Raw genomic sequence first — 24011 nt, forward strand, 5'->3', positions numbered from 1 at the left:
CACGTTAGTCCCTTTACTAGGTCTATACCACTAAACAATTCTACTTAGAAAATTTGCCACTGTATTTAAAGTTACATATATATAATTAAAATATGAATAGGAATACCAAAACGTTGTTTTCTTGTATAATGAATACAGCAATTGGATGGGACTTTCCTTTATTGCGTTTACTAGACGTTACTATGACAACGCGAATGAAATGTGTTTTTTAAATACCAAAGAAGTAATTTTATTCTGAATTATAATACATTTTCCAGAATGTTGTAGTGCTTGAAACCATTGAGAATGAGTTCTATACACGAATCACATTAAATATATGTAGAATTTTGAATGGATCATTGGCATAATTATGAAGAAAAAAAAATGTTCTCGCTCGGAGTCGAACCAAGAACCTTGTGCGCGTAAAGCGCATGTGATTTTTTTATAATAAAAATGTTTTATAAGTGAATCCAGTAATATTTTCAATCTTCACTATTTTTTTTTTTAATAAAAGAATTCAATGCAACTTGTTTCTCACTCTGGCTCGAACTAAGGAGTTTGTCGGTGTAAAGAGCGCATGATCACTAATACTTATGAGAATTCGTTATTAAATCCTCAAACGTTTACAAGAAATTCTTATTTTTTTGCTGATTACAACGTATGTCAGTGAAATCTTCAACAAACGATCAACTTCAATTCGAGTTGATTGTTTCTTTCGATGCCGTACTCGAAAGAGGTCAAAAAAGCGCTGACCTGTAGGAAAAAGAACGTTGTTACCCAAGATATTTTTATAGAAGTTACTTCAATATGTACCTTAGGCAGTTGAGAACAGGTCTTATTCTAAATTGTTCTTACCCAAAGAAAATTCCCTAAGGCGTTTAAAACTGAAATGTAAGAAACTATAGCAACTTCTTGAGCACTTTGTTTGGAGAAAAATTGGTGTTATTGAAGTGAAGTTCGTAAACTCCACTCCTCCATCTGCAATATTTTAAAGAGGTATGATGATAAAAAAGTGATATTTTTTCCAGTTTTCCATTCTTGTAATTTGGAATTGCAATAGTTTGAAAATAACAACGCATTAGACTCGCCATGACGCTGGTAACTCAGGACGAAATTTGGATGAAAATAAAAGGATTTCCAAATAAAATGTATACAGTGCTAGGAGTAGTCCTTTTCTAAACCATTAGCTGTATTATTACAAGAGAGAAACAATCTGGATAATTCTCTATGCTACTCAGTTTTTTTACGCAGCATCTATAACATCTGTGGAAGATCCATAGACATTATTTAGCGACAACATCATGAACATTAATTTCATACTAAAATATTATTTATTTAATCAATTAAATATGTGTAGCTTACTGAAACTTATCACTTTTCTCTCTATAATATTCTTTCGTTTCATTGTAGTGAACTTATGGATGTGCGCACATTTGCTTGTTTTATTCTTAATTTCCCAATGTTACCGAAAGGGCATTCATATTGATAGGTGGTGAGGCTTGTCATATTCCGCTTTGGATGTCACTTTCATCTTTTTTTTTCTTTTTTTCAATGCGTGCGATTAAATATGCTGAATTGGTAACAACGGCCCTACGTAAGATTTGCTTAATAAGAAAAGGAGCACAATAAAACGCACCTTGCTCATAACAGCTCACTAAGTCTTGTAGTAGTACAGCAAAATAAACGTAATGCTTACTGAATATGAATGCCATGTTTAGTTTTAGATGTCACTTTTAACGCTCTCTCTCTCCAATAGTAATATTTTGAGAGCATTTTCTTCACGCAATGAAATCTTATGGTAACGTTCCTCTGTATTGGGCATGGAGAACATAACGATGATGCCTGTATAGTTCGCCCACTGTTTGTAGGTCCCTGCTTCGCGTCTTTCCAAGAATAGTCGATTCATGCTGAAGGGTAGAAAGAAATGAAGGACGTCCGAATTGGTCGCTAATACGCGAAATCACGTGTATCACGTGCTTTATAGGTAAAATTTTCCAACTGTTATACAAGCAACATAGTTAACTACAATAATCATAAAAGAGAAGTTAATTTTCCGACCTCTAATAATAAACAAACTCATCCCACAATACGGACTGATTACCCTATTATCGGAATGGATTCTCCTTTTTCTGAGATGCGCAGAAGTGTCGAAGGATCTCTACTCGGTGGGCGAACATTAGCTATCATAATCATTCTTTGCCACTAAAACCAGACTCATCTAAACCGACATAAATCAACGCCTTTATATATGCATAAATATGAATGTTTGTTCTGTTAGATGTCCTTATGCATTGTGATGTCAGCTTATTGATTTGCAGATAACGTATATAAGTTTACAAAAATGTAAAAGTCGCAAATTTCTTCATGCAATATGACTTGTTCAAGCAATACTACTACAGTCATCTGCAAGTCACGAATATATGCTAATTTTTCCCTTATGTCTTCTATCCTGGTTTCTTTTTTGTTTTATTTTTCATCATATGAGAGATGATTTATTATACAACAGAAAATGACATCTGCTAACAGCTAAGTTCATGGTGAAGAGGGAGGCGGTGGAAAATACGAAGATATAAAAATTTCTTTTAAAATAGTTTACTCTCTTCATGACATTAGCTGTGCTAGCATTATTTTCAAAGAACCAGTATTCATTATATCACTGTTTTGTCAGCTCAGGAAATGATTAAAACGATTATTTAATATCTCATGTATGATTAAAAAAAAATTGAATCAGTTTTAATCACACACACAAATCCCTGTTTGATATTATTTTTCTAATGCTTTCGAATAACTTAAGAATATCTCTGATATTATAATTTCTTGTAAAGAACGAACAAAAGCATGAATAATTATGCTAAGCATACTGAATCAGGAATTGATGGCAAACTTATCTTATCGTTGAATGAATGGATTCTGTTTAAATATTTCTTGTTCGTGATTCAATTGTTAAACCATTTGACATGCGCGCGTGACGCCCATTTCAGATATGCCACAATCCATGCTGAGCAGATAAAAATGTATTTAAGACTGCTGAACTACTGTATTCTGTACGGATTATTTCACTTGCGGTGGGGGTGGGGGAAGGAGTCGTATTAAATTCGTTTATTCCTTCTTCTGTAATCTGTTACTGGTTAAATTAGTTATTTGGAACAGCGCGTTTTATGTCGCGCACGGCTGAATTTATTGCCGACTTTTACACTTCTCATACTACAACGAAATCAACTTCGGAAACACAACGTCTACCATGACGGAAACCGCCTTTACCGTAGACAACACGTACGCTTGCAATTTCCTCTTTGGCTTCCCAGATATCTCAAAGTAGGGTAATAACATTTCCTCTCTAATTCGGTGAAGTACGAAACTCATCCTGATGTTCCTAATAATATAAACTTCCGATAGTTAGTCGGCTGATTCAAAGTCCATCTAGGATGGAAGGTCTGGGGAAAAAATGCCGAGGTAAGCGGCTCGTTATTCTCAAATTTTAGCATAAAGAATAGTATATTTGCGGTGTAAAATTTTAATTGAATCGATAAATATCTGACATTTAAATTTCGGAACCATCTTGTCCGAACAGTTTTCATTTTGATTTTTATGAGAACTTCCATCTAATATGTAATGTACTGTTTTACATAATCTAGAAATCCTGTTCGAAAAAAGACTAAACATGGAATTTTTTGAAGCCACTTCAGGCCTGCAATAAGCGGTACCGTGGTCTCACACCGAGAGACGAAATTCATCTCTCACCTCAAAACACATTCACACGCATCAACGCTCAAAATCGGATTAGAAACAAGTGTTTGTTGATTGGAGAGGGGAAGCGATCAAGCTCGAGCAACCAGACTAGTATTATTCATCAAAAGATATTGTTTTGGTTAGGTGGTGTTGAGTACCTCCCATGATTAGTCCTGGAAATGCTACGTAATAATAACAATTATTATTATTATTATTACCTGTCGTCTTATCTGTTGTAGTTATTTATTAATAATTAATATATATAATAAATGGTCCTGTGTAGCTCAGTGGATGTGGCGTTTGCCAACCACGGCGCTTAACCGCACGAAGAAAGACTTGGTTTCGAGTCTAGTCGGCGACTAGAGGAAATTTTTCTAAGCCTTTTTTCGACCGGTTCCCGAGTTAGTCGATCTCTGGCACGGGCAAGCAGGTTTTTCGTCCTGTAAACTCAAGAAACTCGACCGTAGAACCCACATTATTTTCAGACATTAAATATATTATGTTAGGGTTAGGGACCATGAGATGGCGGCACATTTGAGCCGTCTCTCTTCACTGAGTACCGCTTAATTAGTGATAGCCTTGGGCCATCTATCTCTGATTGGTACCAGTGGAGATTGAACTGCCCACTCAGTCTCCAAAAGTTAGATAGGGCTAAATGGCCTCGCCTACTCGTCGTATACGGAAATAAAAAGGCGTTAGCTGCTTTTTTTTTTAATATATAATAAAACTAATATCGCATCATTCCATAAAAATTCTTGATAATAAGCAAACAATGGTGTACAGTAAGTGATTGGAAAATAGATGCAAATGTATTTCCGCTGTGATATATGTTGTTCCTATTAAGTCGGTGTTTAGCAGTTATTTGGCTTCACATGCCACAGTGCATTTTGTAGACTTATTGTTGACAAGACTAATTCTATGCAAATGTAGGATGTTAGATTTAATTGCCGTTTGTAGTCAGAAACTAAATTCCCATCGTTTCTTTTTTTTTTTTTTTTTTATTTTTTAGTGCTTTTCTCCTTGTAACATTAGATCCAAATTACACACTCGGAAACAAATACTGTCATTTACCTCTCATATATAGACTTTGTTCTTTCTTTCCTATTGTTTATTTGCGATATTTCCACCCATCCGCACTGGAACCAATCTCAAGTATACATGACATCTCATTTCCTTAATAGAAACTGCAGAGAGAAAAAACAGGAATTTGATCATTAGGATTGATTTTAGCTTCGCAGCATCATCGCCACAGTTCTCTAAACCACAAATACATACGACGGAAGAGGGGGGGGGGGGGAAGAGAATAGGTGAAAGCTTCTAGTGTCTGGCTATCATAGTCTACTGAGTTTTGTTGTGTCTTGTGTGCGCTAAAGTAGAAAAATGTTCGGGAATACGCAAGGAAACACGAACATGTATTTTTATGGTGTCATGTTGATTGTCACGCTATTTTCAAGAAGCCTTCTCTTGAAATAAAAACTGTAAAACGCGAAGTTGGTTTCTTTCCGGAATGAGAAAAAATGTCTAGAAAAATTAGGGGAAATTTCAAGGGGGGGGGGTATGTGTGTGTGTGAGAGAGAGAGGCATAAATTCCAAAGATATGCATGTAATTCCTAATATTTTCATTAGGAGTCATAATTTCGTTAGTTCTACCCAAATAAACTTCTCGCACAATACTAAAAATGATAAACCTCATAAGGATGCGTTTAGCGAATCTACATTCGTCTGGTTTTATTATTATTAGTTGGCACCATTTGGACTGATAGTGTCAGATTCTGTGGTATTCCGCGATGTTAATTATGAGTGTTCTCATACTGATTTGCCAGCTTTTACCAAGGAGAAACCTGAATTTTCGAGAGAACAAAATAGACAATCCCTTACCGCCTCATAAAACTGGCTAAACCACCTTCATTTAAAAAGCCGTTTTATACAGAGATCGATATTGAAATTATTCCATAATGTAAGGATAGAAGAAAGAGGACAACATACGGAGATATCCTCTATTTGTTAGTAAAATGTTTTCAGATAAGCGAAATAGCCAACTGGATGGAAAAAACGGAAAAACGAATAATATCTGCAGGGAAGTCGCATCGAAGCAACTATAATATTTAATCCAACGAAATATTCGTAAAGAGAAGCAATATCAAGGCTAATTGAGAGGTCACTGGGCTAAGACCCCCCCCTTCCTTATAGTACAGATACATGAATGATATTTTTCCAGTATGGAAATATTCCCCATCTGAACTTCAGCCTGTCTTATAAGATGAATGGTGATCATTCTCTGACACAATTTACTCTTGAAATTGAAAATGACCAAGTGTTTCCTTCCTAGGACTGCTTATTCTTCATCAACCAGATGGAAGCCTTCAGCCTTTCGTTTTCTGCCCATAGAAAGAAAACTGAGACAGAACTTCATATCTGTGCTCTGCCACTTCACTAATATCGTTGTCAACAATCTCTCTCCATTAAAACACTTATTCATAGGGCCCGCTCAGTGTACTCTACTGCTTCTTTACTAAAACAATAAAGACGTTTTTATTAAAAATCACTTTCTTGTCTAACGGCTTCAAGCACTCTTTCGTCAACAAGTTTACTATCATTATGGAGTTTGTCCGTCGCAGTCTTCAAATTGTCAACCTTATTGCCATCGAATATGTCCAGTGTGGCAGAACAATTTCCTGATTACCTAAGTCCATTGCTATAAAAATGGATTTATTATTTATTCCAAATTAATGGGCCTTCCTTCTTACTAATCTGTTCGAGTAACAAACTTCCTCCTTTATCCCACTAGGGATTCTCTCAAATTCCCTGCTCTGTGATCTATTATCATTCGGCCAAACGTGAGGAACATCTAAATAGTAATAATAAATCACTACGAGTCGGAACAATCTGAGCTTACTAAACATGCCATCCCCTTCAAACACAGCTAACGTTTTCTTATGGAGTGGTTGTATAAAGAGAGCTTTATACAACCACTCCATAAGAGTGGTTGTGTAAGCTAGTTACAGCAACCCATTGCGATTATTTCTAATGAGGTTAAGTTATCTCTGATATAGGAAAATGTAATTAATATTTTAACATATATAAAAATAGTTAGGGCTTTACAGTAGTTTGGAGTGTTTCTCTATTCACAAGTGATTGAAACATTCTCATTGTTGACTTTGCAGTTATATGTTTTGTGCCCCATTGTTTGAATTCATACTGAAGATGCGTTTGGGAGAAAATTTTAACTGAAGTTTTTCATTGTTATTTTTGTTTTCTACTTATGTTTCATTTTCATTTCTTATTTAAAAAAATTGATTATATCCTCTTCTAAAAGAACAAAATGAAATTGTGAGTGCATTTTATTTTCATTTATATATTTCATTAAAAGGCAATTATAATAAACCGAAAGCACAGGAATATTACAATATTCCTGTATTTTTACAATATTATATAATATGATACCTTGCAATTGTTTTACTAAATGTTTTACCATTAAGTACATTATTTTAACTAAATCTCTGTAGAACTCAGCCAACCAGTTAGGTTGGCTGAGTTCTTCATAGAGTGAGTGTTTCGTTTATTTATTTATTTATTAGTCTGTGCATATAGGCGTAAATATAACGAAGCAAAAACTAGTTCTGACGAAACAATACCCTCAGTACAATGAAAAACCTTATAGTGTACATCTGCTCATTAAAGAATGTCCAAAACTATTGTAATTCAAAATAAGTGTTCCGCTAGGTATCATTTCCGCAGCTCACGCATGCGCATTGTTTGAGGTTCATTTAATCACTGTATTCCAATGGTAGAGTACTGACGAAAATAATTAGAGGCGATTAATGAAGACTTCTTGTGGGTGCTGTACCTTTTACATTTGTAAAGTAATTATTAAAAAAAAAATTTGATGCGGGAGGAAAGGAAGTAATTACCCAAACATCAATGTCTGAAATATTGTTCGCATTTTCCTATCCAGATTGGATCTTTTTTATTTTACTACTAAAAACATTAGTGATGAGTGCTGGTTGGTTCTTTGCTGGAAGTGATTGTTAGAGTACAACGTAATAAATCAGAGATCGTGTTCATTAGTAAGGTATTTTTTTATCTCAATGCGTAAAAAGTGTGTCTGGAGCAACATGTTTTCTGAGGTAGTTTTTTTTTTTTTAATGAAGTGCGCGAATAAAGGAGTTTTATAGATATGTGAAAAGTCAGATGTAATATTCTTATTACGTTCTGTTTATTTTAGAAATTAAAAATGCTGCTTCTTTTTAAGGCTACAACATTTTTATATAATTATAAGAGACGTAATGGACGTTTCTTGTTTGTGTGCGTTTAAAAACTTAAATGAACGGAGAACTTATGAGTATTGGAGGGAAAAGAAAAAAGTGTAAAAATAAATAAAAATGTATGCTCACTGGGCCTCTGTTGCTATTTGAGGGACGAAAACCCCGAGTTTCCAGGAGAAATTTCTGTATGTGCGTTCAGATGAAGAACCATATAAATGTTCTTCACGACCTGCACAGAGGAACCCAAACAAAACGCAAAACCGTTTTCCTAACTTGAGTACGAGAACCTATTGTGCCAATTTTCTGAGAAACTGCTTTAAGTATTTTTTGTTATTAACTTTTTGGTATTAATTTTGGCTTCGACGTTGTTGGCACTCCAACGTTAACATGTTCTCGATTAAAAAACGGTAAGCGAGAAGTTATTAACAACTGAGATGGTAATATTTTGTAGCAGCTTATAATGTGAACATGGAATGGTTAGTCTAAAATTTCAACACACACACACACACACACATATTGAAATAAGTTCAAATTCATGTCTTTTCGATATAATTAATTTTATTAACCATTACAGTGTCATATGTTCTATAGTCTTTACATAATCCGCCGAGTAACTCAAGAAAAATCTAGGCTTATTCTACGGGACGTAATATTAATAAATTATTCAATTTTCTTGTACGAGAATAAATGATATTTTATCGCAAAATTGACTGCACCATATTCTCTGGCATTTGACCAAAAGTGGAAGATAAGTGGAAGATCGATGCTCACAAATTTTAATTTGCAGTTAACTATTAATAGATTACACTATTAATTAATACAAATTAATAGAGTATTAATTAATACTCTATTAATTTGGAAATGAGCCAACGTGCCCAATGGGCGTTGGCTCATTTCCAAACTAAAGGATAAATGCCACTGAAAGCAGAGGGCATAATCACAATAACGAGCAAAATTATCTCTCTCTCTCACATACACACACAAATTGATCAATGGAGGCATTGCAAACGATGCATATAATGTGGTAATCACTTCTTATTATCAATGGAGAAATTGGAATAGAAAACGGTACATGAATTTTATATGCTTTGATGGAAAATTCATACTCGAGTAAAAGAGGTGGGAAACTTATTAACTGTACGTCCGTAATAACCAATATTTTCTTCGATGTAACTGTAAAGCTAGCATATAAGAACGAAGTACAGGAACCTTCCAAATTTTAACTTAAAAATTAATTTCAATTTGTAATTAGATTTTTTATAACAATTGTTATATTTAATATATATTTGTTGCATTCCGTCACTGCGAAAATCTACGGCAGAAGAGTGCCGTGTCTTAGAGGCGAATGGTTAAACGGAATAAATAATCTGTTTTTTGAACAGCTAGAGCTCCTAGTAGTTAGTTAAACAGTTTGTGGATGGGTTTTATAAAGAACGTATAAGTAGATAAAATGAAAGAGGAGGACAAGTATTTGTTTATTTAAGTCCAAAGCGGGACGTGATATTGGAAGATATTGTTTAGGAGTCTTTTTATGTGCTTAGATAAAAGTGCAGAGGGAAGTGCTGGTACGTTCAGCAAAACATTGCCCATGAAAATATCTGTAGAAACGTACGAGACAAAAATAGAGCATTTACGATTTTTATTTCTGGAACTATTAACGCGTAATATTATTCATAGGACAAGATCATCGTAGGGGAACTTCATTAATAAAATATTACTCCATCAGTACGGAAGAGTTTCGGGCATAAATTATATACGAAGCCTTCGCCGGAAGAATATGTTCACAATCACAAACCACAGTCCATACTAACTTTAGGTAATTCATTTTAGCAGATAATTGTAAGTGTGAAAAACAACTACGCAAAACGTTTCCTTTCTTCAAGATATTTTTAAAACGTAGCTACACCTCTCTCATAACCATCTTTTAAAAATCACTTTCATTTGTAATTAAGGAAATTTAATATGTTGACCGATTTCCAAATCTTTGAATTCATTATTTTCTTGACTGTGTGTTGCAGTGATTGATATCATGATGTCTTCATCATCATCTGCTGCAATGTTCTCCCAATTATTATAAATATGCTACATCAACTTCACTCTAAATAGGGAACCTTTACTGAGTTCATACATTTTTATAACTATCATAGAAGTAAAGTAGTATTGATAACTTCGTACTGTATAATTAGTGTTGTGACACCTTTCCTTTGTATTTACTTTTCTCTGTTTTGTTCAAATATCGTAATTATGTCCAAGCTGATTTATACGAAATATTCATATAGAATCTGCTTAACCATTTAACGGGATGTTAATTCATCAATTAACAGTTGAGGTTCATTAATTACAAATTATCACTTTGTAATATGGTGAAGTTCGCCTCTATTTCCGTACAGAAGCTGTGTCACCATATCCAGCGTCAGAAAACAACAACGAAAAAGAGTTCGTGTTAGAAGCCATTGATAACTGAATTTGGAACTAAACTATATCGCAATGGGAATTTGTCTGTTAGTATAGCCAATGACATTTCGAGCATTATCATTGTTGAAATGACTGAAGTAACAAGAACGTGGTGCAGCAATTATATATACTTGATTCTGAAGTTTTATGGTTGCAAGTATAACTGTTTTTGCGGTCATTTGTATGTTGATTCCAGCCACGTTAAAGTTGTGGTAATCCATATCACATTAATTAACATGAGAGAATGGGAACTATGGGTTAGATTAGCTTCAATCCTAATCCATAAATTAAATATCTCCAAGCCACTTACCAACAGCATTCATACCAAATGGAATTCGAACCCATAATCTGTTTGGGATCAAAGGTCCTGTTTACTCTACCAGCCGAACAATCCAGATAAGTAAAAGATCTTCGGTCTTCGGCTGACAACAGAAAGAATACTGTCTAATCATAGATGCGAGACCCTCGGCCGGCAGTGTGCCAAGAAGGGTCAATTCATGTTGAAGAGGAGAAAGGAATAAGGTGATGAACGAATTCATTACCAGCACGTGCTTTATACGTAAAATTTTCAGATTGTTGTACAAGCAAAATAGCGCTTTAAAAACTAGAATTTTCATAAAAGAAAAACTAATTTTCCGACGTATAAGCACTCATCCCACGAAACGCCTTGATTACTCTATTATCGGAATGGATTTACTTTCTTCAGACACGCGGAGAAGTATCGCGGGGTTTCGCAACTGTGGTCACACAGTATACTTGTCATTGTTTTAAATTTAAACTGTCTGTTATTATAGTTTTTATCCCAATTTCCCGTAAAGTTATTATTTTACTACAAAGATTAATGTATCAAAGAAATTAGTAGCAGAAACAAAATATGTAAATTAGGAAAAGAGGTTATAAGAAGTATCTACTATAATTGTTAATATTTTCTGTTAAAATAAATAAATTATTTATCTCAATGTTTATCTATCTCAAAATTTAATAATGTTCATGATCATGTTATTTTCAACCACTGAACATTATACAAGTAAACATAAAACTGGGTTTAATTGGTCGGAGATATGTACAGAGATATAGCCTACTGGTTTCGCCGACTTTACTGTTGGCTTCGTCTGGGCACACAAAAAGCAACAGAAACAGCTTAAAACAGAAACGAGCTAAAGTATCAGGTTAAAAGATAACCGAATGCTAAATATTATCAAAATTCAAATGAAACGTTACATCAGACGCATGGAGCGTGTATGTTAGCAGTCCTTGTTATACAGGTGCGTTGTGCACAGTTTAAGTTTGTAATTGCTTTAAACATTAGCAAAGTTTAACGTCCTGATTAGAATCTGCATCAGTCGAATCCCAAAAGAACATTTTGTTTAATGATGTTCACTTATCTCAGAAATCGCAAAGGTACATTTCACTGATAGACATTCTAAATGCTCCAACACTTGGAAGAGTAAGGAAATCTTACAAAGAAAGAAACAATTGACGCAAACAAATGCATCTATAATCTTAAGAGTATTTCTTCTATAAGAAGCTAAAATATTTTTACAAGTTATAAAACAATTCGGGTTAAATAAAAAATGACTTCAATTGAGCCTTGGTTGACTAATGGGAAGTTGCAAAATAATATTTATTGGTTGCAGATGCTGAAAGAGAGATTTTGGAACCCATGACAGTGCAATTGATAGGCAGAGAGTGAAATTTCTTTTCTTTTTTCACGTTGTAGCACATTTAACTGCGCAGGGTATAAAGGAGAGGCGAGATTTTATTATTATTATTATTTTTTGCATTTCCTAATATATATAATATCGCGTATTTCAGTAATTTCATGGATCGTAGTTTGTAGTAATTAATGCAAATTCGCGTAAGAATAAGAATAAGTATTCTTTAAACGTGAAGGATCGTTTTTCTTAATCTACAGTCAGATATGCATAGGTTTATATTAGTGGGTTGTGTGAAAATGATATTTTTGGCCGAATCAAGGATGGAAATCGTGTGAATTCATTTTGGGAATGTGTAATACAAGAATCAGTAAGCAACGAACCTGTCCATATTGTCAGTAGGAGAAGCGTGGTTGATATTTTGACTTCTGAGTGATGGATAGTTCTTCTATCCACGGTAGAATATAAGATTACTTTTTTCACAATAAAAGTTTAAAATCGTTGAAATAATATATCTTATTTGATTATTTTATTTCATGACTAGATTACGGCTTGAAAAATTGGTAGGCCTATGGATTATTATTATTTTGTTGTTTTGTGTGTGTGTGTGTGTGTGTGTGTGTGTGTGTGTGTGTGTGTGTGTGTGTGTGTGTGTGTGTGTGTGTGTGTGTGATTTTCTTTCCTGAAGATGATGATTTTCTATTTTAGTTTTTACCAACTCAAGTATTTTATAGCCAGTATGTAAGTGAAAATGTGGTCAAAATAGACCTATAAGAGTTTCTATAATTATCTGAATTTTTAATGTCGGCACTTCAATAATTTCATTTAGTAAAAGATGTAAACAATGCACGTTCACGTAGGAATAAGTATCCTTTATATCCTTAAATAAGTATCCTACATACAACAGGTTCTATAACTATTTTCTTAGTTAATCGGGGAGTAACTTTAGTTAACTATGAATCGAACGAAACCAAATGTGCAATTAGGTCGAAAACTCTCCAGGAATGCATGCAGATGTTTACTCTTCAGTTACTAATTTAATTCTAAATACTAGGGTTTTATTTCAATTGCGTGGAATGTAGTCGGGTGCCATTATAGTTATTTCGAACGTATACTAATGAAAAACAGAGTAAAGTCCGAAAATGTAAAGGGGTATTAGTCTAATGCGGATTTTCAAATCCAAGAGAATGCTACTGATATATGAGATATAATGTTACCGATATAAAATTCTAAAAAGTAATGGGACATTTTCAGAGCGTTTTTATATTCACGATGATAAAACTGCATTTCACTATAAAGCATTATCAGTTAACTAGGACTGAAATACATTGCAACAAACAAGAAATGAGTTCACTTGATGTAATTTCTGAAATTCGATTAGATGATATCAAACCTTAGAAGTAGTGAAGTCTCTTAAGAAATGTTCGAAAGTGATCTATTTTGTAAAGTCAGTAACCTGCTCGGAATGTAATACACACTACAATAGATATCTAATTCAATTTGAACATTTTCCTAAGTGTTTTTTTTTCTTATGCTGTACTTCTGCGTAACCTACTTAATGTAAATATTGCAATGTTTCACGTACACTGCTTTAAGCATTTGCTCTACAGGTTTCGTTTTATACAATATAATATAATAAAAAATGGCTGAAATCGTGTTTGTATACATCAAATAGAGTAATAACACGTCACAGGCATTCTTGAAAAAATAATGGTTCCCAAAATATTACTTTTTGATGTAACAATTATTTTTTTAGCCTTTTGTTATGAGATAAGTTCACCAGAACCGAATTCAAAATTCATAGAAACGAAGAAACAAACCTCTAACCTACATTACAAGACCTGTTTACTTGCGTAAAATAAAGTCAAATTCATTAATCAAAGTCAACTTTAATTTTTTAATAAGATTGAGTAGAATAACGAATATAATAATATGGAAAGATGTAAGAAGATAGATTTATATAAAATTCGCGGTTTCTTAGCAGCTCTCTTTAAATCACTTTTTAAAAAACTCTCTTTAAATCAAATAGATGGCTTTGTCTATGAAAACTGGGAGCAAAATAGACACGTCGTTAGTATGGTATCCAGCAGTGGGGAATAATCTCGTAGGTTGGACTAGAACCCTCCCCCTTGTCATAGTTCCCTGCAGAATGAACTCTGAATATTATATTATATACAGATTTTCTAGACAATTAGCGACAACTGTCTAGTTATGGAAGTTCTAAGAAAACTGCTCAGTTGAGAGTCAACATGATAATTTCCCATGATTCTAACGGACTCTATTAACCCGGAAGTATTTTCTGATTGCACTGGTAAAAATCGCCATCTGAATCCGGGCAAGAAAGAACATCAGTTTAAAGTGACAATAACTTCACTAAAGAAGTAGACTGCTTTTTTTGAAAGAGAAATAAAACTGTTTACCCGAACTGTTTATCAACATATATATTTGAAAGGGATACCCAGAAGAATGGCATTTAAAATATTATTTTTATGGCTATTTATTTAGCCGATTTTTGTTTAGGAGTGCCCCTTTCCCAGAATTTACCATAAATGCTCACCTTTATCCCAAAATTTTCCCAGAAATAATACCTATGTCATTTAATGGCTGTCAGAAGTGTACTGGAGATTGCGAAACTAAAGAAATATATGAAACATTCAGGAATGTCAGCACAAGTACAAAAGTATTTTATTACCTTTTTCCTCATTCTAAAAACGATAACCATATATAATATAATAAGACCTGGAAAGTTTACCTTATAAGCTTTTCGAAAACCTCGACTACCAACTCGTATGGCATTGCTTTGAAGACGCATGCGCAAGCACATACACTGTGTGTATGTATACGAGACTGTTGTATTGTTATCTTGGCAGCATCTTTCTTCTCTCCTCTTCTACTAAATTAAGAAGCATTAGATTGCTTCAACGCGCCTTCATCTTTATTGTATAGAACTGTCTTAAGGAGCCATACATTTCTGGCCTTCAAGGAAAAAATCTGAGTAATTGTCTCCTAGGGAAAAGCAGTCTGATTTGTCAAAAGAATTGCACTTAAGGTGCAAAGCAAGCACATCACGTAGAAGAATGGATTCTTAGACCCTTACTTCTTCCTCCTTAGGTGTAATGAGGACTTGGTCAAAGTAAATGATGCAGTTGTTGGTCTTTAGTTATTTTTAATTTTAAAAAATTAGAAAATGTATTTTAACAACATTGCGGATATTGCACATCTAAAAACTTTTCTACCTTGCACTCTATAATTGGAATTATGCATATTCACATAAAACTCACCGGGGAGACTGATATCTCAACTGATTAAAGACAAGTTGCAACTTTTATCAAAATTTAAAAGGAGTGAATGGTCGTTATTCTTCCGTCAATCTGAAGTAGAGATTAGGATTTTAATCACACGTACGAATAACTTTTATTTGCTTTATCAGTCGGTTATTGAATGGCCTCACATTATATTACATGCCTACTGTTATAAGGAATAGCATAGAGAATGTCACGGGACCTTTTAGGACCTCGAAAACTGAGTTTTTCTATCAAAACTGGTGTTTGCGTTGCTTCGATAAACAATGCTTATAAATACTTGAGCAGATCGTACTGCCAGCTTTTCGGTTAAAGGAAAATGGAATATTCTTGCCTCTTTTCTGGAAAATTCATCGCTTCCTTACTTGATGTGCAACAACTAAACTTCCTTAATATGTTATTTTTCATGCTTCTGTTCGGCTTCGTATATGTGTCATATTCGGCTACGAATGATTATACAATAAGTACCTAATAGCACAACAGATTACATCTTGATCGGAATTTTTCGTCAAAAGCTTCCGTAATTATATATATATATATATATATATATATATATATATACAAATATATATATATATATCAAACGTGCTCCGACATTTGACTCGAAGAACATTTCTTTCAAACTAATGCAGGGTCCCCCCCTCCCCAAGTTCGATTAAAAAAAAAAAAACACTATGAAAGGAGCTGACATTCATAATGATCAGAAATACGAGTGTGTGTGTGTGTGTGTGTGTGTGTATATATATATATATATATATATATATATATATATATATATATATATATACACAGAGAGAGAGAGAGAGCACCATTTTTCCAGCCGGAGAAGACTATAACAGATATGGAAATAGGTACGTCTACAGCACGTGACCTCTATATTTGCCAGCTAGTAAATTTAATCGCAGAGGCTGACACCACTCATTAAGACAAAACATGAAACGAGAAAAGCAAAGTAGAATGCCAATTGTACACAAGAAGAAACGAACGATATAATACAAACACGATGCTTTTATATTAATATTGCGAATATTTTATCGTCCTTGCTTCAAGATGTCATGCAGTTGAGTTAATATAATAACCACTATGTTCACAACAGAAAAACAAAATGCTATTCCCATTTGAATTCTTGTAGCATGTTTGTGTGTTCCTTTCCATGGTGGAAACTATGTCAACTTTCAGAAGTATCTTATGCATGACAAAAACCCATTCTCTTTATTTCATTAATTGAATTCTCTGTTCTAATAGTTAAAGATTCATTAAAAATATACATACATAGATACATCTCCAAGGCCCACGTTTCCTAATTGGATTGTGGGGGCAACAGCTGCAAGAAGAACTTCCAATGGTCACGATCCTCTGACACCAAGCTCAGGTGTTCTAGTGGGATTCCCAAACGAGTCCCAAATATATATATACATATTTAGAATTAATAATTATACTGACTAGAACCCGAGGAGTATAATAAAAAAAAAACTTTAATGAATCACAAACTTACAAAAACTAATACCGTAAAAAAAGGGGATTTTCAGTTTAACACAAAAGAATTAGAAGAATAGCAACAGTCATATTTGAATTAGAGACCGCGTGGCATTATTAGCGTGAGTTGATGTTGAGTGATAGCTGATTTTAGAGCGCCAGTATTGGATTACTGCACTGTGGGAATCAGGCAAAATGTAACTTAGATTGCTGTTCATGTGTGAACGATGCGGGACTACTTCTTTAGATTCTACAATGCGTCTTTCAAACTCATCATTGCATATATATAAATTGGTCGTGTGATCCCAATCGATTTGGTGTTGACGCTCTTCAAGATTAGAGTTGGCGGAGAAAAGACCATGAATGGAGAGGGCGCTCGCTCGGGTTCTTTTGTAGGAGATGTCACGTCTGTGTTCCTGAAGACGTAGTGAAATAGATTTATCTGTCTGACCGAAATGAGGTCTATCCCAATTGCACACAACTTTATAAACACCTGGAAAATGTAGCTGGTTGTGTTTTGGTTTTGGGCGGCTCAGAAAGGAACGAAGCTTTGGTAGAGTGGTGTAGTTGGTTTTTCTGTTGAATTTCTTCAAAATTCTAGCACGTTTTGGTGTCAAAGAGCTTATATATGGTAACTGGATATGGGTGATCGGGTTGGATTCCTCTTCTTGATGAGGTTGTTAACGTTGTCTCAAACGTTTAGTGATGTTACCGGAAGAATATCCATTATTTAAGAAGGTACGTTTCAAGAAGTTCAGTTCTGTTTGACGGTCTTCTTCAGTAGAAGTAAGACATCTTACTCGATGGGCGAGTGTGGAGATGATGTCAAGTTTCTGTGGAGAAAAGTGATGAGAAGAGGCATGTAAGTATCTATCAGTGTGGGTGGTTTTTCGAAAGATCGAAAATAAATTGCCTGACTGTCTTAAATTTTCGATCTTTCGAAAAACCACCCACACTGATAGATACTTACATGCCTCTTCTCATCACTTTTCTCCACAGAAACTTGACATCATCTCCACACTCGCCCATCGAGCAAGATGTCTTACTTCTACTGAAGAAGACCGTCAAACAGAACTGAACTTCTTGAAACGTACCTTCTTAAATAATGGATATTCTTCCGGTAACATCACTAAACGTTCGAGACAACGTTAACAACCTCATCAAGAAGAGGAATCCAACCCGATCACCCACATCCAGTTACCATAAATAAGCTCTTTGACACCAAAACGTGCTAGAAATTTGAAGAAATTCAACAGAAAAACCAACTATACCACTCTACCAAAGCTTCGTTCCTTTCTGAGCCGCCCAAAACCAAAACACAACCAGCTACATTTTCCAGGTGTTTATAAAGTTGTGTGCAATTGGGGTAGACTTCATTTCGGTCAGACAGATAAATCTAATTCACTACGTATTCAGGAACACAGATGTGACATATCCTACAAAAGAACCTGAGCGAGCGCCCTCTCCAGTCATGTTCTTTTCTCCGCTAACTCTAATCTTGAAGAACGTCAACACCAAATCGATTGGGATCACACGACTAATTTATATATATGCAATGATGAGTTTGAAAGACGCATTGTAGAATCTAAAGAAGTAGTCCTGGATCCTTCTCACATGAACAGCAATCTAAGTTACATTTTGCCTGATTCCCATAGCGCAGTAATCCAATACTGGCGCTCTAAAATCAGCTATCACTCAACATCAACTCACTCTAATAATGCCACGCGGTCTCTAATTCAAATATGACTGTTGCTATTCTTTAAACTCTTTTGTGTTAAATTGAAAAGCCCATTTTTTACGGTATTATTTTTTGTAAGTTTTTAGATATTTCTCACTCACCTGAAGAAATCGGAACTCCGATGAAACTAGTTGTGATTCATTAAAGTTTTTTGTTATACTCCTCGAGTTCTAGTTAGTATAATTATTAATTCTAAATGTATACATCCCCATTCAACTCTAGTAACAACACACACCCACCCACCCACACACACACACACATATATATATATATATATATATATATATATATATATATATATATATATATATATATATATATATATATATATATATATATATATATATATATATATATATATATATGGAAACTAAATCATGACTACAGTGAGTTGGGGGCATGCGTTTATTGCCAGCATACTAATAAATTATATCACAAAAAAGTCTTAAGTTTGGCACAAAACAAATTGCCATATGCTGATGGTAAAATGTTACAAATCCCTAAGTACATAAATAAGGAATTAACTATACAGTGCGGAGAGAGATTTCATAGTATTGAATACGTCTACTTCGATCTTCGATGCAGCTTTCACAACGTCGTACCATGCTTAGCACCAAGTGATTCAAAACGTCTTAAGGCAAACTGGTCCATCCCGCCTTCAAAGGAAGGAATGGGTCTTATTTGTTTTCTGGAGGGAGGTATAGCAGCAATACGTCTTCCACCTGCGTCTCAAACTTGTTCTCTGGGGTTGAAATCTAGGAGAGGTCTGGCCACTCGATTCAAATAATATCAGTCTCCCTAAGTATCTCCACTGCTCATGTACGATGTGGATGATATATTCATCCGTATAAATGAATTTTTTGCTTGCAGCACCATGGAACAATCTAACATGACGTAGAAGAACTTCATTACAACATTTTTCACCGGTCAGTCTTTTTCCAGACTTTGTAGCTCTGTGCGTCCATTAAAAATAATGCCTTAACCCATGGAATCGACAGCAAAAAACTAAATCCACTCATCTGTAAAGAGTACATTATCCCATTGGTGTCGCATCCAATTTGTATGGATACAACATCGTAGAACACCACTGAAAACGTGTTCTACGATGATCTGTGGATAAAGGTATGCAGACTACAAGCCTTCAGGAGTATAGGTCAACTCGTTACAAAGGGTTTGATATCAGCATAACTGTGCTTTAAAGGAGCCAACGTACAAACTAATCTGCCGTGGCGCGTCGATTACGTTCTGTTATTAAATATTATGAAAGAAAATCTGCTCCGTAGAACAGCCAGAGCGACCTCTTAGGAAACGTCTGGAACATATTCTAATAGCTTGAAGCGCTGCTGAGAGCCTTGATTTCACTACTGCGAATTTCCAAACTCTCTGGCAATATCAATAATTCCCTGACCTTCTTCAAGCTTCTCAATAATTTTCCATTGCGTGAAATCATTTAGACTAGGTGATGTCTTTAAGACATTATGTTTTTCAACTGCGTTATTTCAAGGGGAAAAAAAACTTCCTTGAAATACAGTTCTCTTAGCGCAGCTTGTTCCTTTTATCCGGTTGTGTGCTACCCGTGTCTCCATTACTCGAGATTCCAAATTTTTAATATGTACCTGCTTTCCACACGAAATCGTCAGTTACACAAATTACCACTTGGTGTGAATTTGCAGCTGAAATCTTTAGAAAATAATGTTCCTCCTTAGGTTTTGGACACCAGTGTATCATGTTTAGTAATGTAACATAATTGAACTTTGTATCAGAAATATTATGACAGAATTTTTAAATAAATAATAACTAACACATACTACATTGAATCATGTCAGTTGCATGGGAGAAGAAGGGAAAAATCCTGTTAACCTGCATAATGGGATTGATATTCACAGGTGTCTTTTGAATTTACGATAGGAAATGCATTTGCTAAAGTTTTCTGGGATGCGAATGACAAGTTCGAATGAACCATGATATTTGTGTGATAGAAGAAGACCACTGACAAATTCACTTTTCCGAAAAGTAAGTAAATTTACGAAGTTTATTCATGTGTAATCGAGGTTATATAAGGAGAGGATAATGATTCATTTATATGAAACTGTTTGGTTTTTTTTTTGTTTCGTGTTTAAGAAGATAGAATTAACACTGCATTTCTACGGTGTGTCAAATGAATATAGATATTAGGTACCTGCGAATTTTGTAGTCTTCCCCCCCTTTTTCACCAACCAAAACAACGCCACTGTTATAATTGTAGCGTTTAAACTCTAAAGCTTAATACCAAGTCATGACTAATAATTACACGCTTTATTTAGATTTCAAGTGAAAGACAACCTCGAGATTCATTCATGTTTGTGAAAGTGAGTTAGAGATTTGGAGACTTTATGTTAAGGAATACACCTATCTATATACTTGCTAGCTATTTAAAAAGAACTTTATGGTAACAACACAAACGTTTATCTTTCGTTCCTTCCCAAAGAGCCATCCAGAACAAAAGCTTTCCTATTTCTAATTCATTTAGCTACAGAAGTTAATGAGAAAATGAATAAAATTAGCTTAACAGCTGTAGTCAGAAATGCTCAAATTTATTGAATAATCAATATGTAAAATGTTGAATAATATGTGTGGCGATTTGAATAGCGTTAAATACTGATAAAAGTAAATCTATTTGTTTTAATTCATTGTAACTAAATGCAGGTATTAAGCCGGTTATCACTTTAATAGAATTCGATATCTTTTTGCGTCCATTTTGACTATCAAGGGTTGTATAAAATCTCTTGGTAGAAAACGAGTACAAAAAAAAATCTTAAACTCCAAAGTTATCAAGCACACTGAAAATGAGCAGTGGGAATGTTTAGAGGAAACAACTCATTGCACATCTTTTTTCTTCTAGAAAATTACACACACATGGAGTGTTTATTAATCCAAAGCATTAAGATATTCCTAATTAAAAAAATACAGTTTTCACTATAACGTCACTCGTACACCGACTTGAAAATTGTTAATGAACGCAAAAATGGGTTGCTCCACTGTATAGATGTTATTTTATTTTTTAAATAAAATCGTAAATGTCATAAAATGACCTGAAATTCGTATTCAGTAGAATAAACTTTTATACCATGAATGTGGCTCTTAGGCAGTGTTACGAAGCATTTTACCTTTATATTGATGTGCTTTGTTCGCACTTTCATATGAAAGTAACCTCAAGTTGCTATTAAACGTAATTTGACAATTCCTTTTTTTTAGATTGAAATCAGTCGGTAAAATCATAATTACGACAGTATTTGTGTAGAAAATAATTGGAAGAAATTATTTTAATATTCAGAACTTCTGAGCATAAACGGATTATTTTACTATAATTTAATGAAAATACAAAATTTTATTACCACGTAATAAAACTAAATTTTATTACAGCATAATTGTTTATACGTATACAATACAATAAAGAATTAAAGTCACTTTTAAAAATATGCTAGTCCTCAGATTTAATGAAAATAAATAGTGGCACTATCTTTATTTTGAAACAAAAATAACATAGGTTATTTTACGCGTGATGAAAAAAAAAATTCTCGGACATTTTCTCCATCAGTTTATATACTGATATTCTAACGTACAAAAATTTCAAATTTTCTAATATTGCCTCTGCTAATGTCTTTCTTAACCAACCACCACTATACAAGATAGTGAAGTATCTCCTTCCTCTCCCCTTGAGTAAATATACTGTGTACTTCAGGATCGTAAGAACACGGGGTGAAACCTAAATAGTTGGATGGACATTGCATTTGATTGTTCTGGCATCCGCAAGAAGACTGTCATGGATCTATTTATAGTGGAGGAGAAAAATGTTGTCTCTCTGGACTAAACAAACAGCATTGCTCTTATTTCTTCAGAGAGCAGCATATTCATTTTAATCATCGATTATTCACCAAATTGCGATTCTTTTCTAACATTTGGTATTGACAAAGTAGTGAATGAGCCGACTGTTCAAAAATGCGCCATTGACTACAAGACATTACAGTTCCTGCTTCATTCGTTTCGGGTATTATTAATAGGGTAAATACTCCGTCTTTGGAGACAGCAATAAAGACATACGCCGGTGAGAAAGGATGGTTAAATTGCCACAGGGTTTTGCCATTGTCTCAGGCCTATATTTATCAATTTCTTGTGGTAGCCAAATATCTCTCCGTCCTATATAAGTGATCTGTTCTGTATTTAAATAAAGGATGGGATTGATTGACATGAGGCTCATCCAGAGCTCTGTAGCCCTTCGTGAGAAGCACCAAAGGGGTTGAAAAGATAGAAAATTTTTGACATTTACAGATGACCCTGTTCATTTCTTCACAACCTGATATCTTATTGTTGTAAATATTACTGAGTGCTTGAGAGAGAGAGAGAGAGAGAGAGAGAGAGGTTTAAGTAAAGAGTAGGGGACAGGGGGAAGCTTCTCTCAGACACGGTATTATTTCGATCGGAGAGCTAAATCAACCTTGCTTTGACTTTTACATCGAAGGCGGTGGCATCTACGGTGAGCTCTGACTTGAATTGTGACATAAATTACTCTGGTGCGTATCTAGGACACAGTCGCGTCTATTCTTTACACTAGGCGTCAGAATACGAAAAATTAATAGTAATAAACTACCCCGAATTGTCTGTCGGCGAAAGTCAAGTGATCTGCATAGCGTAAGAATCGCAGACGAATATCGTTACAAGCTACGTATCCTTAAACCATCCGACCTTCCTTTCGAAACTGAAAATTGCATTAAATATCAAACACCGAGCCCTCCCCCACCAGACTAGACTAATAATTCATTGAAAACACAAAAATCAAAAAAGAAACACTTTTTTTTTTAACACAGCAAAAATCCTTCGCATTGTTTATCACTTGCCCACCTTCAGAAGAAATAAGTTTTTTTTTTTTTTTTTTACGAATAGCGGTTTTATACAGAGATACAGCAAAACCACATTTCTTAGATTACTGAAGAATAAAAACAAAATCCCGTTTATACTGTAGTATACTTTATTTTTACTTTGAGTGAATAATCAGTTCAATTTCTGCATAAATTTCCATAATCAAGTGTTATACTATAAACTATTCCTGTATATTTCAACATCTACCAAAATGTAAAGCTTAAATCTGGAAGTTTTTCTTAAAAAAAAGTAAACCTTATTTCATAAGGTTTACTTTTTACTTATTAGGTGCGTTGAAAGCAGGTGCATGTAAAGTGATTCCTTTTTCACTAGGATATTTTCAAATTCACTTCTGCAAGAAAATTTAATGGATTATTTCATTTCAATTTTAATGATTATTCTCTGTTAAAAAGAATCAAATGTGATTCTCTTTAAAAAAATATACAAATAGTGGTCTATATGCTCTAATCAAGGGCTTCATTTCTAACCCAACTCTTAAATTTATAACTTTAAAAGT

At 34.2% G+C, this 24011-nt stretch overlaps 1 long non-coding RNA gene across 1 annotated transcript in view; it reads left to right on the forward strand.

Moving 5' to 3' along the window:
- Positions 1–3332: 3332 nt before the first annotated feature.
- Positions 3333–24011, forward strand: part of LOC150094395 (uncharacterized) — a 79609-nt gene continuing 58930 nt past the window's right edge. Inside the window, exon 1 of the long non-coding RNA XR_016550223.1 lies at positions 3333–3432. This is a non-coding gene — a long non-coding RNA (uncharacterized LOC150094395). The remainder of the gene's footprint in view (positions 3433–24011) is intronic.

The sequence above is a fragment of the Typopeltis vanoorti genome, chromosome 22, assembly GCF_054136105.1.
Source record: "Typopeltis vanoorti isolate ZY-2024b chromosome 22, IOZ_Tvanoo_1.0, whole genome shotgun sequence".
In the NCBI taxonomy this organism is placed as follows: domain Eukaryota; kingdom Metazoa; phylum Arthropoda; class Arachnida; order Uropygi; family Thelyphonidae; genus Typopeltis; species Typopeltis vanoorti.